The 13,591-nt window shown below is 40.8% G+C and overlaps 1 protein-coding gene across 3 annotated transcripts in view; it reads right to left on the bottom strand.

Annotated features, from left to right (window-relative positions):
* Camk1d (calcium/calmodulin dependent protein kinase ID) overlaps positions 1–13,591 on the bottom strand; it is a 258,945-nt gene that overhangs the window by 78,725 nt on the left and 166,629 nt on the right. The gene's annotated exons all lie outside the window — the stretch shown is intronic.

The following is a 13,591-nucleotide window of genomic DNA, read 5'->3' as shown; positions in this document are numbered from 1 at the left end:
GGCTTTTTTTTTGTTGGGGGGGAGGAGGAGGAGCAAGTATGGTAATGGGAATTGAACTCAGAGTCTAACTCTTCTAGAAGGTGCTCTACTATTTAAGCCATAACCCCCTCCCTTTTCTTAGCATTCATTATTTTCAAGGTAAGGTCTTGCCATATACCTGGAGCAGCCTGTGGCTGGAATCCTCCTATTTTACTTTCCCATGTCATTGCAGATGGTAGATACATGTCCCTGCTCCAAGCCATTGTCCAGCCCATAGCTAGGATGCTGATGTCACTTTGCTCAGCCATTGGTTGAGATGGACTCTCACCAACTTTAATGCCCGAGCTGGCCTTACACCATAATCCCTTGATCTTCATCTCCCAAGTAGGGAGGGTTACAAGCTTGGGCCACCGCTCCCAGCTGGAAATCTGTGTTTTAATAAGACCCTCCGATGAGCTGTGTGCCTGAGAAATGGTACTTCAATATGCAAAGGAATTGCCCGGGGATCCTGTTACAAGGCGGATCCTGATCGGCTATCTATCAGTGGCACTGGACTGGGGCCTGGTCATCTGTATTTCTCACCAGCTCCCAAGGGATACCCGGGCTGCTGGCAGAGGACCATACACTGCATAGCAAAGTTTCGGCTTAAGCAGCCCAGAGGAAGGAAAAGAGCCTACATGTACCCCTGGAATTATCCATTAACAGCAATTTCTCCTCAGAATCTAAGATTTGATGTTTATATAATGCATTAGAAAGAAGAATCATTTGGTTACTCAATGAGCTAATTAGCTCTTACCAAAGCCATTCTCTGATTATCACTGCCAAATGATTTAAAAACAAGTCTGGAACAAGCAGGTTCTCGTGAGCCCCTTGAAAGCAGAGATTACATGATTCATTCTGTTTCCCCTTTGTGCCTAGTACAGGCCTGCTTAATAAATATTTACTTGATGCATGAATGATATTTAAAGGTCGTGGCCATTACATAGCAAGAAACAACATTATGGATTTCCTTAGGGAAAATGAGGGCATTTTCCCCAAGTAAGAGATGTCATAATCTCAAAAAGAAATTGATAAGGTAGAATGAACAAGAGTAATATCCTGCCTTTGGTATTAAAAAAGAGAGAGAGAGAGAGAGAGAGAGAGAGAGAGAGAGAGAGAGAGAGAGAGAGAGAGAAGAGGAGAGGAGAGGAGAGGAGAGGAGAGGAGAGGAGAGGAGAGGAGAGGAGAGGAGAGGAGAGGAGAGGAGAGAAGAGAAGAGAAGAGAAGAGAAGAGAAGAGAAGAGAAGAGAGAGAAACAAGATAATTAACTATGAGTGGCATTGCTTTGCTTTGCTTTCCCTAGCTCTTATTTGTTAATGGAGTTGTTTGCATGAGCAGAAATAATTACACTAAATTCACATTTCACTTACTTCCTATGGGGATTGCCTACCTATTTGTCAGCGTGGTAACTGAATGAGTTGAGCCAAACAGTATCAGTAATAAAGTGTGCCACGCAGAAAACAAAGAGGGCTTGCTCAGAGACTGCCAAGTTCTTAGACATTTGTGCTATTACTGGAAATATATGAAAGTATATGAGAACAGAAAAGCATATACTGCGTGGATTTTCACATATATACGTATATAAAAATTTCCAAGAAAATCCATCACATGGGCATAAAAATTTCCACACATCCAAACTGATTGGTAAGTTACAAGTTCTGTGGGAAACTGAAAGGTATTACATGGAGGATTGCTACACCAAATATAGGGGATATGGCTACATTTGGATTCTAGATTACAACTAATACTTGAGTACAAATATATTCCAAATATTGCATTGCTGTTCCTCTAAAATTCAAGTGTCACTGTGTACACTATGCTTTTAGATGCTAAATCACTCAGTGAGCTTCCTAGAGACGGGCACCTGCAGTTCTAGCTCTCCTTGGAAGCTGAGCCAAGAAGGCTGCTTGAACCCCAGTGTTCACCTTAGCAGTTATTACAGATTCAATTAGATATACAAAGAAGCAACTGAGCACAAGGCATTTGCCTAGCCAAAATGATGGACTGGAAAAAATTGAAAGATCATACACCTTGCCCTGGACACAAGACAGGGACGTTAACATGTTGTTCAACCTGCCAGGTCCTACGCAGTGATGACTAGAAGTTGATTCAATTCACTAGAGCACTGCAGAGAAGAACGGCAGATGACAAGGCAATCCCAAACAGCAACCCTAAAATCACTGGAAAGATGTTATCTTTCTAATGTGTCCAGGGGTCAAGAAAATCAAGTGATCACTCACTGAGTATGTCATGTGTCCAGTAGAACATTAAAAATCATAGGGTTTTACCTTCCAAAAGCTTTTAGAGGACCAGGAAGCAATTACAAAAGAATTAAGTGCTATACTCTGTGGAATTACCTGTAAGTGAAAACACTGCAGTCCTATTAGGTTAGATTTCTAGAGAAGACCCAAGTAAAGAGATGAGGTCTGTACTTTCACTGAAACCATACACAGATCGAAACACAGTGATTGTTGGTGACTTTAACACGCCACTCTCACCTTTGGACAAATCAACAAGGCAAAAACTCAACAGAGAAACCTTAGAATTGAACAACTATATAGACCAACTAGATCTAACAGACATCTGCAGATTATTCCACCCAGCAACAACACAATATATGTTTTTCTCAGCAGCACATGGAATATTTTCCAAAATAGACCACAAACAAACCTGGACATAAAACAAACCTGGACAGATTCAGAAACACTGAAATGACTCCCTGCACTCTCTCAGACCACAAGGGCATCAAATTGGAACTGAACACACATCTCCACCAACAAAAACCCTGTAACTCACGAAGATTGAACAACACATTGTTGAATCACCAATGGGTCATCGAAGAGATCAGAACAGAAATCCAACAGTTTATGAAATTTAACAAAAAGGAGCACACAAAATACCAGCTCCTTTGGGACATGGCAAAGGCAGTACTCAGAGGAAAATTTATAGCTCTGAGTGCCTACAATAACAAATTGGAAAAATCACAAACCAACAATTTAATGTGTCACCTTAAGCTCCTGGAAAAAGAGCAACAAACCAACCCTAATCCCACTAGAAGGAAGCAAATTATTAAAATCAAAGCAGAATTAAATGAATTGGAATCCAAAAAAACTATAGAAAGAATCAACAAAACAAGGAGTTGGTTCTTTGAAAGAATTAACAAAATTGACAAACCCTTAGCAAATGTTACCAAAAAAAGAAGGGAGCATACTGAAATAAAATCACTGACGAAAATGGTAATATCATGACAGAAATTACTAAGATCCAGAGTATCATGAGGGAATACTTCTCAAACCTTTAAGCCAACAAATTTGAGAATCTAGAAGAAATGGACGAATTCCTAGCCAATATTAACATACCACACTGAACCAAGAAGAACTAACACAACTAAACAGGCCCATTTCAAGCATTGAAATAGAAATGGCAATAAGAGACCTTCCACCTAAGAAAAGCCCAGGGCCAGATGGATTCACAGCTGAATTCTATAAGGTCTTCAAAGCAGAGCTCACACCAACACTCATCAAGCTCTTCAATGAAATTAAAAATGAAGGTTCTTTACCAAACTCATTCTATGAAGCCAGTATAACCCTCATCCCCAAACCAGACAGAGATTCATCAAAGAAAGAGAACTATAGACCTATTTCTTTGATGAACATCGATGCAAAACTTCTCAACAAAATACTGGCCAACCGTCTACAACAACTTATCAAAAAAATTATACACTAAGATCAAACAGGATTCATCACAGGGAGGCAAAGCTGGATCAACATACGCAAATCAATTAATATAATTCAACACATCAACAGGAGCAGGGACAAAAATCACATGATTGTCTCAATAGATGCAGAAAAGGCATTTGACAAGATCCAACACCCCTTTATGTTAAAAGCTCTGGAGAAACTAGGAATCCATGGAACATTCCTCAATATAATAAAGGCTGTGTATGACAAACCCACAGCTAGTATTATACTTAAAGGCGAAAAGCTAAAGCCATTCCCTCTAAAATCAGGAACGAGACAAAGATGCCCACTCTCTCCACTCCTCTTTAACATGGTACTAGAATTCCTAGCCAATGCAATAAGGCAAGAAGCAGGCATAAAGGGGATCCAAATAGGGAAAGAGGAAGTAAAACTTTCCCTCTTTGTAGATGACATGATCCTGTATTTAAAGAATCCTATAGATTCTACTCCCAAGCTTCTTGAGCTGATTCAAAACTTTGGAAAGGTAGCAGGGTATAAAATTAACCCTCAAAAATCAATTGCCTTCCTCTACACCAACAGTGAGAGTAATGAGGCAATAATCAGGAAAGAAACTCCTTTCACAATAGCCTCAAAGAAAATAAAATACCTAGGAATTATCTTAACCAAGAATATAAAGGACCTTTTTGATGAAAACTTTAAAACCTTGAAAAAGGAAATAAAAGCAGAACTGAGGAAATGGAAAAACCTCCCATGCTCCTGGATTGGAAGAATCAACATCGTGAAAATGACAATCTTGCCAAGGGCTATCTACAAATTCAACGCAATACTCATCAATATCCCAATGTCATTCTTTAAAGAAATAGAAGAGGCAATCCAAACTTTCATATGGAATAATAAAAGACCCCGTATAGCAAAAACACTTCTTAGCAGAAAGAACAGCGCTGGAGGAATTTCAATTCCAAACTTTAGACTCTATTACAGGGCTATAATTCTCAAAACAGCTTGGTACTGGCACAAGAACAGGCCTGAAGACCAATGGAATAGAACTGAGGACCCAGATATTAAACCACAGACCTATGGCCACCTAATCTTTGACAAGGGAGCCAAAAAAATAGAATGGAAGAAAGACAGCCTCTTCAACAAGTGGTGCTGGCAGAACTGGTTAAGCACATGCAGAAAACTAAAGTTGGATCCTTCTTTGTCACCCTGTACTAAAATTAACTCCAAATGGATCAAAGACCTGGAGGTAAAAGCCGACACACTGAAAACTTTACAAGAAGGAATAGGAGATACACTAGACCTCCTTGGCACAGGTCGAAACTTTCTTAATAAGGACCAAGAATCACAACAAATCAGAGAAAGGCTGGATAAGCGGGACTGCATTAAACTGCAGAACTTTTGTATGGCAAAGGACATAGCTAGTAAACTAATTAGGAAGCCTACAGAGTAGGAGAAGATCCTCCCCAACCATACAACATACAAAGGCCTCATATGCAACCTTTCTATTAATTACAATAAAAAATAAAAAAGAGATGAGGTCTGAAATGGGAGGAATCAAGGTTGAATAAGCAAGCTTGAAAATATTCACATAAATCTTTCAATAGCCTCTTAAATGTCTCTTACTAAAAGTAGTTTAAGTACTTTGGAGCTTTGGAGTCTGGTAAAAGAAATCCCACTGGCTTCCCATGGGCTGTCTTCAATTGTTTTATCCTACTCTTTTGAGACACAAATGCTAAAGCTGACATTTTCAAATCTACAGTATCTAGATTATCTCCACAAAATGCCATATAAATATCCACACATTTCTACGAGTAGGGTAAGATCTAGTCCACAAATGCTGACACATGGTTGATTCTCTCTTCCCATTATTCACTCAACAAATACTTATCAAGTACCTACCGAGTGTGTCAGGATCCATGCTAGACAGTATGAGTGCAATGGTGGACAAGGCCTAAGAGTGAGTTTCAGTCCCCATGAGCACAGGCTGAGCTAAAACCCTCCTGGGAGAAGACTTCTATTCACTGGGAACCGGCCTGCTGGCAAAGAACAGCTACTTTGGGAAAAACAGAATAAATTCCCATCTTCCTGTGAAGAGTCGAGGGTTATTATGCTCCATGTCTTAGCCTTCTTCGAGTTGATCTATGCTCTTCACCCATGGCCCAGATGCCTCTCATCATTCCATCACCACTCACTTATCTAGACTGCAGCATTTGCAGCCAATGTGAAATGTGGTAATCAAGGAAAGGGATCAAATAACAGAGGAGCTCTACGCATCCTATTTCTGCATACAATGGATCAGCAGTAAGGGTGTGTGTCAGAACTCCACAGTACCCCATCAGAACCCCACGTCAAGATAACCCACTGATGAGCAGCTTTACATGCTGTCTAGTTGCAAGTTTGACAGTTTTATCCAGCCCATATTTTATCATCTTATCCATAAGGGGACAATTAGATGCTTTGTTGAAATGGCATGTCTCAGCTGTACATACCACGTAAGACTATTTAGAAGGGAAATGGGATGTTTGAGAAGGTTTTTTCTTGGCAAACTCGTGTTAGCTCCTAGCAACCACTACCGTCTTTACTAAATGGTCACAAACCATCTGCTTTATTTGCTAGTCCAGAATCTTACCATGCATTACAGTCAAGCATATCAGTCTATGGATCTCAAATTCTACCATTTTCACGTGTGGAAAATTTAACAACATTCTCTCACATTGTTCCCTTGAACGTCTCAACTGGGATTCTTTTTGATGAAGTGCAATTTCCTCAGAGCTTTGGGATATAACAAAACAAAATCTAGCTGTGAATAAATTTTATCATTTTCTTTAGGACCTACTTACATACTCCTTTAGTCTACCATTTATTGAGTGTTAACTATATGTCAAAATTATACTCTGGGGCTAGGAATGTGGCCCAGTGGCAAAGTACTTGCCTAGCATGCATGAAGTCCTGGGTTCAATTCCTCAGTACCTCATACACAGAAAAAGCCAGAAGTGGCAGAGCGGCTCAAGTGATAGAGTGCTAGCTTTGAGAAAGCTCAAAGACAGTGCCCAGGCCATGAGTTCCAGCCCCAGGATTGGCAAAAGAATATTATATTTTGTTTGGTTCTGGAATATGCTAAGCAAGTGCTTTACCATTGAATTACACCACTAGTTCCTAACAGTTTGGCTTTTTTATAAACATATTTCACCTGGCACTGGTGGCGCATACCTATATTTCTAGCTACTCAAAAGGCTGAGATCTAAGGATCATGGTTCAAAGCCAGGCTGGGCAAGAAAGTTTGTGAGACTCTTATCTCCAATAAACTACCAAAAATTCCAGAAATAGAGCTGTGGCTCAAATGGTAGAGCACTAGCCTTGAGCAAAAGTTCAGGGACAGTGGCCAGGTCCTGAGTTCAAGCTGCAGACCCAGTGCACACATGCACAAACAGCATATATTTTACTGAACATTAACAACACCAAGCAGATGTTACTTTCCACAATTCCAAAATAGACAAGAAAACGATAAAGGAGAGGCCAAGATCATGAGGTTAAAGTATTCCAAGGTCATATAATTTATAGCTGGAAACATCAAGACCATATTATAGAGCTTATTCTCTAACACTAAGTTATAATGAGAATATCCAGGAGTTAATATAGATAGACTCAAGAATTGTGGAGCAGAGACAGGAAAAGTTGAATGAGAAAGCAGCATGTGAGCCTCCATGCAAGAAAATCCCAGAGAGAGCCAGGAAAACATTTCCAAATTAATTCATGCAAAAAGTAAAAAAAAAAAATCAGTGCCAAATGTATGAATAGGCCCCATTTCAAAGCCCCCAAGCTAGAGGAAATATCAGGACCCAAAGATGCACATGCCATTGAATAAACTGAATATGCTCATAGGAGCTGATTAACAACGTCATCTTCCCCTCCACCCTCATCTTCCACGGTTCAAAAACCACGTATTTAAACTTCATGTTTAACAAGGGAAATAAAACACATAGGAGGATGGGAGAGAAAATGAATTCAGCATTTTTTTCTCATTCTATCAAGGTTCATTGATCTGGAGGAAGGCATTTTGAGATACCCAGAATCAGGAGTCTCTAGAAATGAAAACTTTTCTACATAGGTCAAAGAAGCCATATGAGAATAAGAAAGGGAAGAAAGGATAGACAGGTGATTAAAAATATTACCAAGTAAGGCAGAGAAGAGATGGGTAGGAACAGATCTTGCCACTGTTTCAAGGGTACAAGTCGAAAGTTCTATCAATGAGTCCCAACCCAACCATCTTCCAGTCCTCTTGGGCACTTCTGGGTTCACAGTGTCACTCACAAAAGCCCCCCCTCGGGGACAGTGGGAAGCAAGCCATTTCTAGATATAGTCATTCACCACATATCGTTCTTGCTTTTTCTTTTTTTATTTTTTTTATATATTCTTTTTTTTGCCAGTCCTGGGATTGAGCTCAGGGCCTGAGCACTGTCCTTGGACTTTCTCAAGGCTAGAATTCTACCACTTGAGCCTCAGCACCACTTCCAGCTTTTTTCTATGTATGTGGTACCAAGGAATCGAACCCGGGTCTTCATGCATGCTAGGCAAGCACTTTAACCACTAGGCCAAACTCCCAGCCCCGTTCTTGCTATTTCTAAATAGCCAAAACAGTTTACATTATATTCACATAGATAAAAAAGTCCAATGTATCATATTTTCTAGAAATATCCATTAAGAATAAAAGCCACTCTAGGAATGACCAGAATTCCAGATACAGAGCTTCACATCACTTCTCTTTGCTGTCAGCAGATGGAGCCATCATCAATGGAGCTAGGGGAACAAAGACCTAAATCAAGTCACAGCTTCAACTTGCAGGTCTGTTTGGTTGTTGTTGATGGTGGTCTTGAAGAATGAAGTACCTCGTTCTCCTTCATTATAAATGTATCTTTTCTTTGAATCGTTAAGTGATAAAATCTCTGGCATACAGTGGTCCATAGTTTCTTGAGAGCATCCTTCTCAGGGACTCAGTACCACGTGCGGTAGGTACAAGGGGTGAAGAAAGGTTCTGGAGCTTACAGTGGTAGTAGGTACTCTGGGGAAAAAGCCATCTCTGTCTCTATTTAACAATGTTCTACTCACATCACTTTCTAGAGTCTCAGCTTCCAGCTCCAGAAATGATTTAACTGAACAGTACACTCTAACAAAGTTCTTTCCAGCACCACCAATCAATGACTCTAAAATTTTGAGGCCAAGTTCATTAAGGTACATAACAAGACCTGCAAACCTTCAGTCTAATCCAGCATTTATTAAATATTCTCTGGAACAGTGTTTTCTATATGGAAATCTTGTTACATCTCCTGCTTTGAGAAGCTCCTCTTCTGTGTAGTTAAGTTTGTCAGTTACATTTCCACTAGAACAAAATTTCTGAGATAAAAAGTCATCTGCATAGAAAAAGGCCTATGTCTTCTTCCCTACTTAGCCTCCTCATGCCTTCAACCAGGAAGAAAACAAACAAGTGATGTTTCTCATGTCCCAAAACATCTCCAGAAGGCTAGTTGTCTTCAGTCCAAAGTTGAAACAAATTAGAGGCAGTTCAGTATAAAAAATCTAGTACTTGGCAGGATGAAGGAACAATTAATTCTGGCCTTTAACTTTTCCTTTCTAAGGAGTCACAGTATCTCCCTTGAATCTCCTGTATTTAAGTTAACACATTCATATATACTTGCATATCACCCAACATGTTTACTTACAAATGTATAAGCTATCTGTATGGCAAAGGACATAGCTAGCAAATTAACTAGAAAGCCTACAGAGTGGGAGAAGATCTTCACTAACCATACAACAAAGGCCTCATATCTAAAAAATATCAACAGCTCAAAAAACTGAATCACTCCAAAACTCCAAAGAAACAACCATCCCATTAAAAGATGGGCCAAAGATTTAAAGAGAGTCTTCTCTGAGGAAGAAACAAAAATGGCCTATAGACACATGAAGAAATGCTTGACATCTCTGGCCATAAAAGAAATGCAAATCAAAACAACTCTAAGATTCCACCTCACTCCAGTTAGAATGACCAGGATCAAGAAAACTAATAACAACGGATGCTGGAGGGGCTGTGGCCAGGAGGGATCACTACTACACTGTTGGTGGGAGTGCAAACTCGTTCAACCACTATGGAAAGCAGTATAGCGGTTCCTCAAAAGACTAAACATAGAGCTCCCCTATGACCCAGCAATTCCACTACTTGGCATTTACCCAATCGTCCAGAAACAAAGACATACTAAATCCACCAGCACAACAATGTTCATTGCAGCACTATTTACCATAGCAAAGATATGGAACCAACCCAGATGCCCCTCAGTTGATGAGTGGATCAACAAGATGTGGTATTTGTACACAATGAAATTCTATGCTGCTGTCAGAATGAACGACATTGCCCTATTTGTAAGGAAAACTCATATTAAGTGAAGTAAGCCAGACTCAAAGGAACATACTCTCAGTGGTTTCTCTCATTTGTCATAATCAGTAGAAACCTTGGGCTCTCCTAGCAGAGATTTACAATAGAACAAAACCTAGATACATTAGGCTAGATAGTATGATGTTAAATGAAAGGACCTCCAGGATATAGACACAAAAGCTGTATAATGAGTGATTGTTGTCCTTCATGTACTATGTTATCTCTCATCTCTTTTGTTGTCCCTTGGTTATCTCATATTGTTACAGTATTTCACCTTGTTATCTGATATATTGTATATATGCTTGATGGGTTATTTGAAATTAGATAGGGAAGGGGGAAAACAAAACGAGAGACAATGGGGGGGAGGGAAATGGGGACCACAATATGAGAAAGGGTATCAATGTATGTGAAGTAATGCACCTTATATCTGGTGAATATAATGTAACCCTTCTATTAACTGCAATAAAAATATATGAAAAAAACAATGTATAAGCTAAATCTAGCCTCCTCGTATAAAAGAAAACACACATCATTTGTCTCTCTGGTTCTCAAAAGGGGTGAGGAATGGACAAATAAAGAGAAGAAGTGGGGAAGAATGCAGTCGCGAATCCGATGAGAAGGGGCTGGCAGGAAAGGGATGGGTGAGACTGTTGAAGGGGTGGTACGGATCAAGATATACTGTATTTATAAACTGTGTTGTTAAATGACAACTCTGCTGTAGGGCTAAAGATCATTTAACAAATAAAATATACAATAAAGGTAAGATTCAGGGTGTCCAAAGGATAAAGGCTCAAGGCCATATGGCTTATAGGCTGTTATTCTCAGGAAAAATCATGAAAATTTGACAACTTCCAACTGGTTGCCTGTAACCTTAGCTTGTAAGATTCTTAGTTAGTCTTTGAAATGCTAACACACTTAAGAGTCTGCTGTAATCTCCTTTTTTGGGTTTTGGCCCAGTTGCTGAAAGGTAATATGTGTGCTTGGAGTGATTTTACATGAGGACAGCCACCTGGAGTCTTGGAGCACATTAACATTTGACCCCCTTGGAACAGGAAGCCGGCCTTGTAAGCTGCGTTTACCAGCTCCCCAGGCGTCTTAGTCCAGGCTCAACATGGATCCTTCTTGTATGAATGCGGTTAATTTCATGTCACATCTGGGCTGGAGTCTAAAGCTCCCTCACATCTGTTTTGTGCCTTCACACTGAAGACACAAGACTAGGGCTCACCAAATTTCTTTGAGGCTTCTAACTCATGATTGCATGCACTTACGTGGCCAAGGGCAGACATGCAGGAGAATCTTGCCCTTTCGTTCCTTCTTGGAGTACCCTGTGCTGTCTCTATGCCGATGCCCACTGTGAGGAGTCCTGATTTCCAAACTTTCAAGGCTAGACTTGGCCCATAGGTGCTCGAGTGCTGGCTCTGCTGCCCAGCCTGGCAGCAGTCCGGCTGTCATAGAGCCATGGAGACCTTGGGAAGGAAACCGGAGGCCCCAGAGCTGCTGCTTCCACTTATTACCCTTCTTGCCAGATGCTTCTCCCTTTTCCTCCATTCCCTCACTAACCTTCCTCATTTCCTGTTCCTGAGCCCTGACCCCCACACCCCTGCGAGGTAAGAATGCCTGATTTATGTCACAGTGGTGAGTTTCTGGGAGTATCAAGCCTTTAGACCCAGGCTGCCATCTTGACTTCTGGTGACCCTCCCATTTCATGAGCATCTATTGCAGTGTATCTGCTTGGTTTACTTCCTACCCACCATCAGCAGGAAAGTTCATTATTTTTAGGGCAACTCCAGGAAGTCAACAAATATACTCAGGCAAGGAAGGGGAATTGGAGACATGACAGCACCTTCCTCAAAATGTCATAAATACCCCGTGTTTGTGGATGCTTCTGTGTCTCCTTGTGCTAAGAAAGCATAGACAGGCAGTTCCTACCCTTCACTGGCCACCAAATAAAACCCTACCTCTTTGTTCTAATGCCCTCTGCTGTGTTCCAAGGGGTATGGAAGTAAGACTTGGCTTGGCACATGTTGGGTAATACGTTCATACACATAAAGAAGCACCAGGGCTTGTCACTAAAGCAGCTGGAATGTGATAGCTTATCTATAGAGCAGCAAGAAAGCTGTGAAAGAAAAAGATGGTAAAACTAGGAAGAAGAAAAACAGAGGAAGGGGGAAGTTAAGCTTGCCTTGAATAACCAGCTGGTATCTGTTCCTTTTTCAGAATTCAGAGTGGGGGCCCTTGCTAAATGGCCCTTGGTGTTTTAGGAAAGCACCTGCATTTAGAAAGAATGCTCAAGAGTTAAATTATTTTTGTTGTAGCTTTTTTTTTTGCATTTCAGTAATTAATGTTTTGACACAGTCCGTTTGGGTCAGATGAGACTTTAGAAAATCAGGCACAGTCTAATGGAAGAGATGCTTCGTGTTGGGGACTCATGAGGGCGTTTGGTGTTTTTCAGTATAAGATCTGATCTTCTGAGCACTCTCGTGAGGGTGTGCAGTAAGGGCGGCTCTGCGTTCCTTCTTGAGAAAGGGCAAGTTTCTTCATAACCAAGATTCGCGTCATGATTAGCGAGAACAGGTTTTGCTTTGTTGATGATGTTTCAAAAAGAGGAGTGTGTTAAAGATATTACCTCTACAAATCTGCTGTATGACAGATGTGGTGCCAGGCAGCTCTGTGCTTATGTCTTATGACATCCTGCTAATAAAAGACAGTGACAACCTGAAGGGTATCAACTCTTTTAGAAGCTTCTCAGGGCGGAGCTTTAGAGCTATTTGCAAAAATCCACAGGACCCTGAGAAGAAACTACAGGCTACCAGGTTAGCTGCTATTCGGCTGGCTTTCTGTACTAGAACTCAGGAGAGAACTGGGGACACAGTTGTGCCTGGAGAGATGAGGAATTAGAGAAAGCAGTCATATGAAATGATCCTGATACCCGGGGATCCAGGCACAGGGTGTGTGGCAGTCGTGGCTCTCTTGTTCAGCAGAGCAGCTGATGTGCACATAGTGCAAACACAACACCTAGGAGGGCTGAGCCAGGCTAAGGTCACACACAGGCCACTGGGTACATATTAGGTGACACTGCCTTTACAGGGCTAGCATTAAGATTTTTTTTTGTTAATCTCTATACATGACATTTTATTAAGGTCACCTCTCACCAGTGATTTTCCATTTGGTTCCACATCTCTCGTCTTCTGGTTTCTCAAATATTTTAGTAAGTGCTAGTGAGTCTAACTTGCAGAAATCCACCTGCCACAGATACCAAATGCAACACTTTCAACACTCCCCAGGCATTACCTCGTGACCTCATTCACAGAATACAGCAGAGAACAGTGCTGGCAAATGGAAAGCACAGGTTTGCCTTGATCAAACACTACATTTCCCCTGTTTATGAATTGGAGCTCTAGGTAAGATTTTTGTTTTTTAATGTATGCTATTGGGACTGGGGCATGGC

The sequence above is a fragment of the Megascapheus bottae genome, chromosome 26 (assembly GCF_031878675.1).
Source record: "Megascapheus bottae isolate mThoBot1 chromosome 26, mThoBot2.hap1, whole genome shotgun sequence".
Taxonomy (NCBI): Eukaryota; Metazoa; Chordata; class Mammalia; order Rodentia; family Geomyidae; genus Megascapheus; species Megascapheus bottae.
Note: the sequence above shows the minus strand (reverse complement) of the source record. Positions and strands in the feature narration are given on the sequence as shown.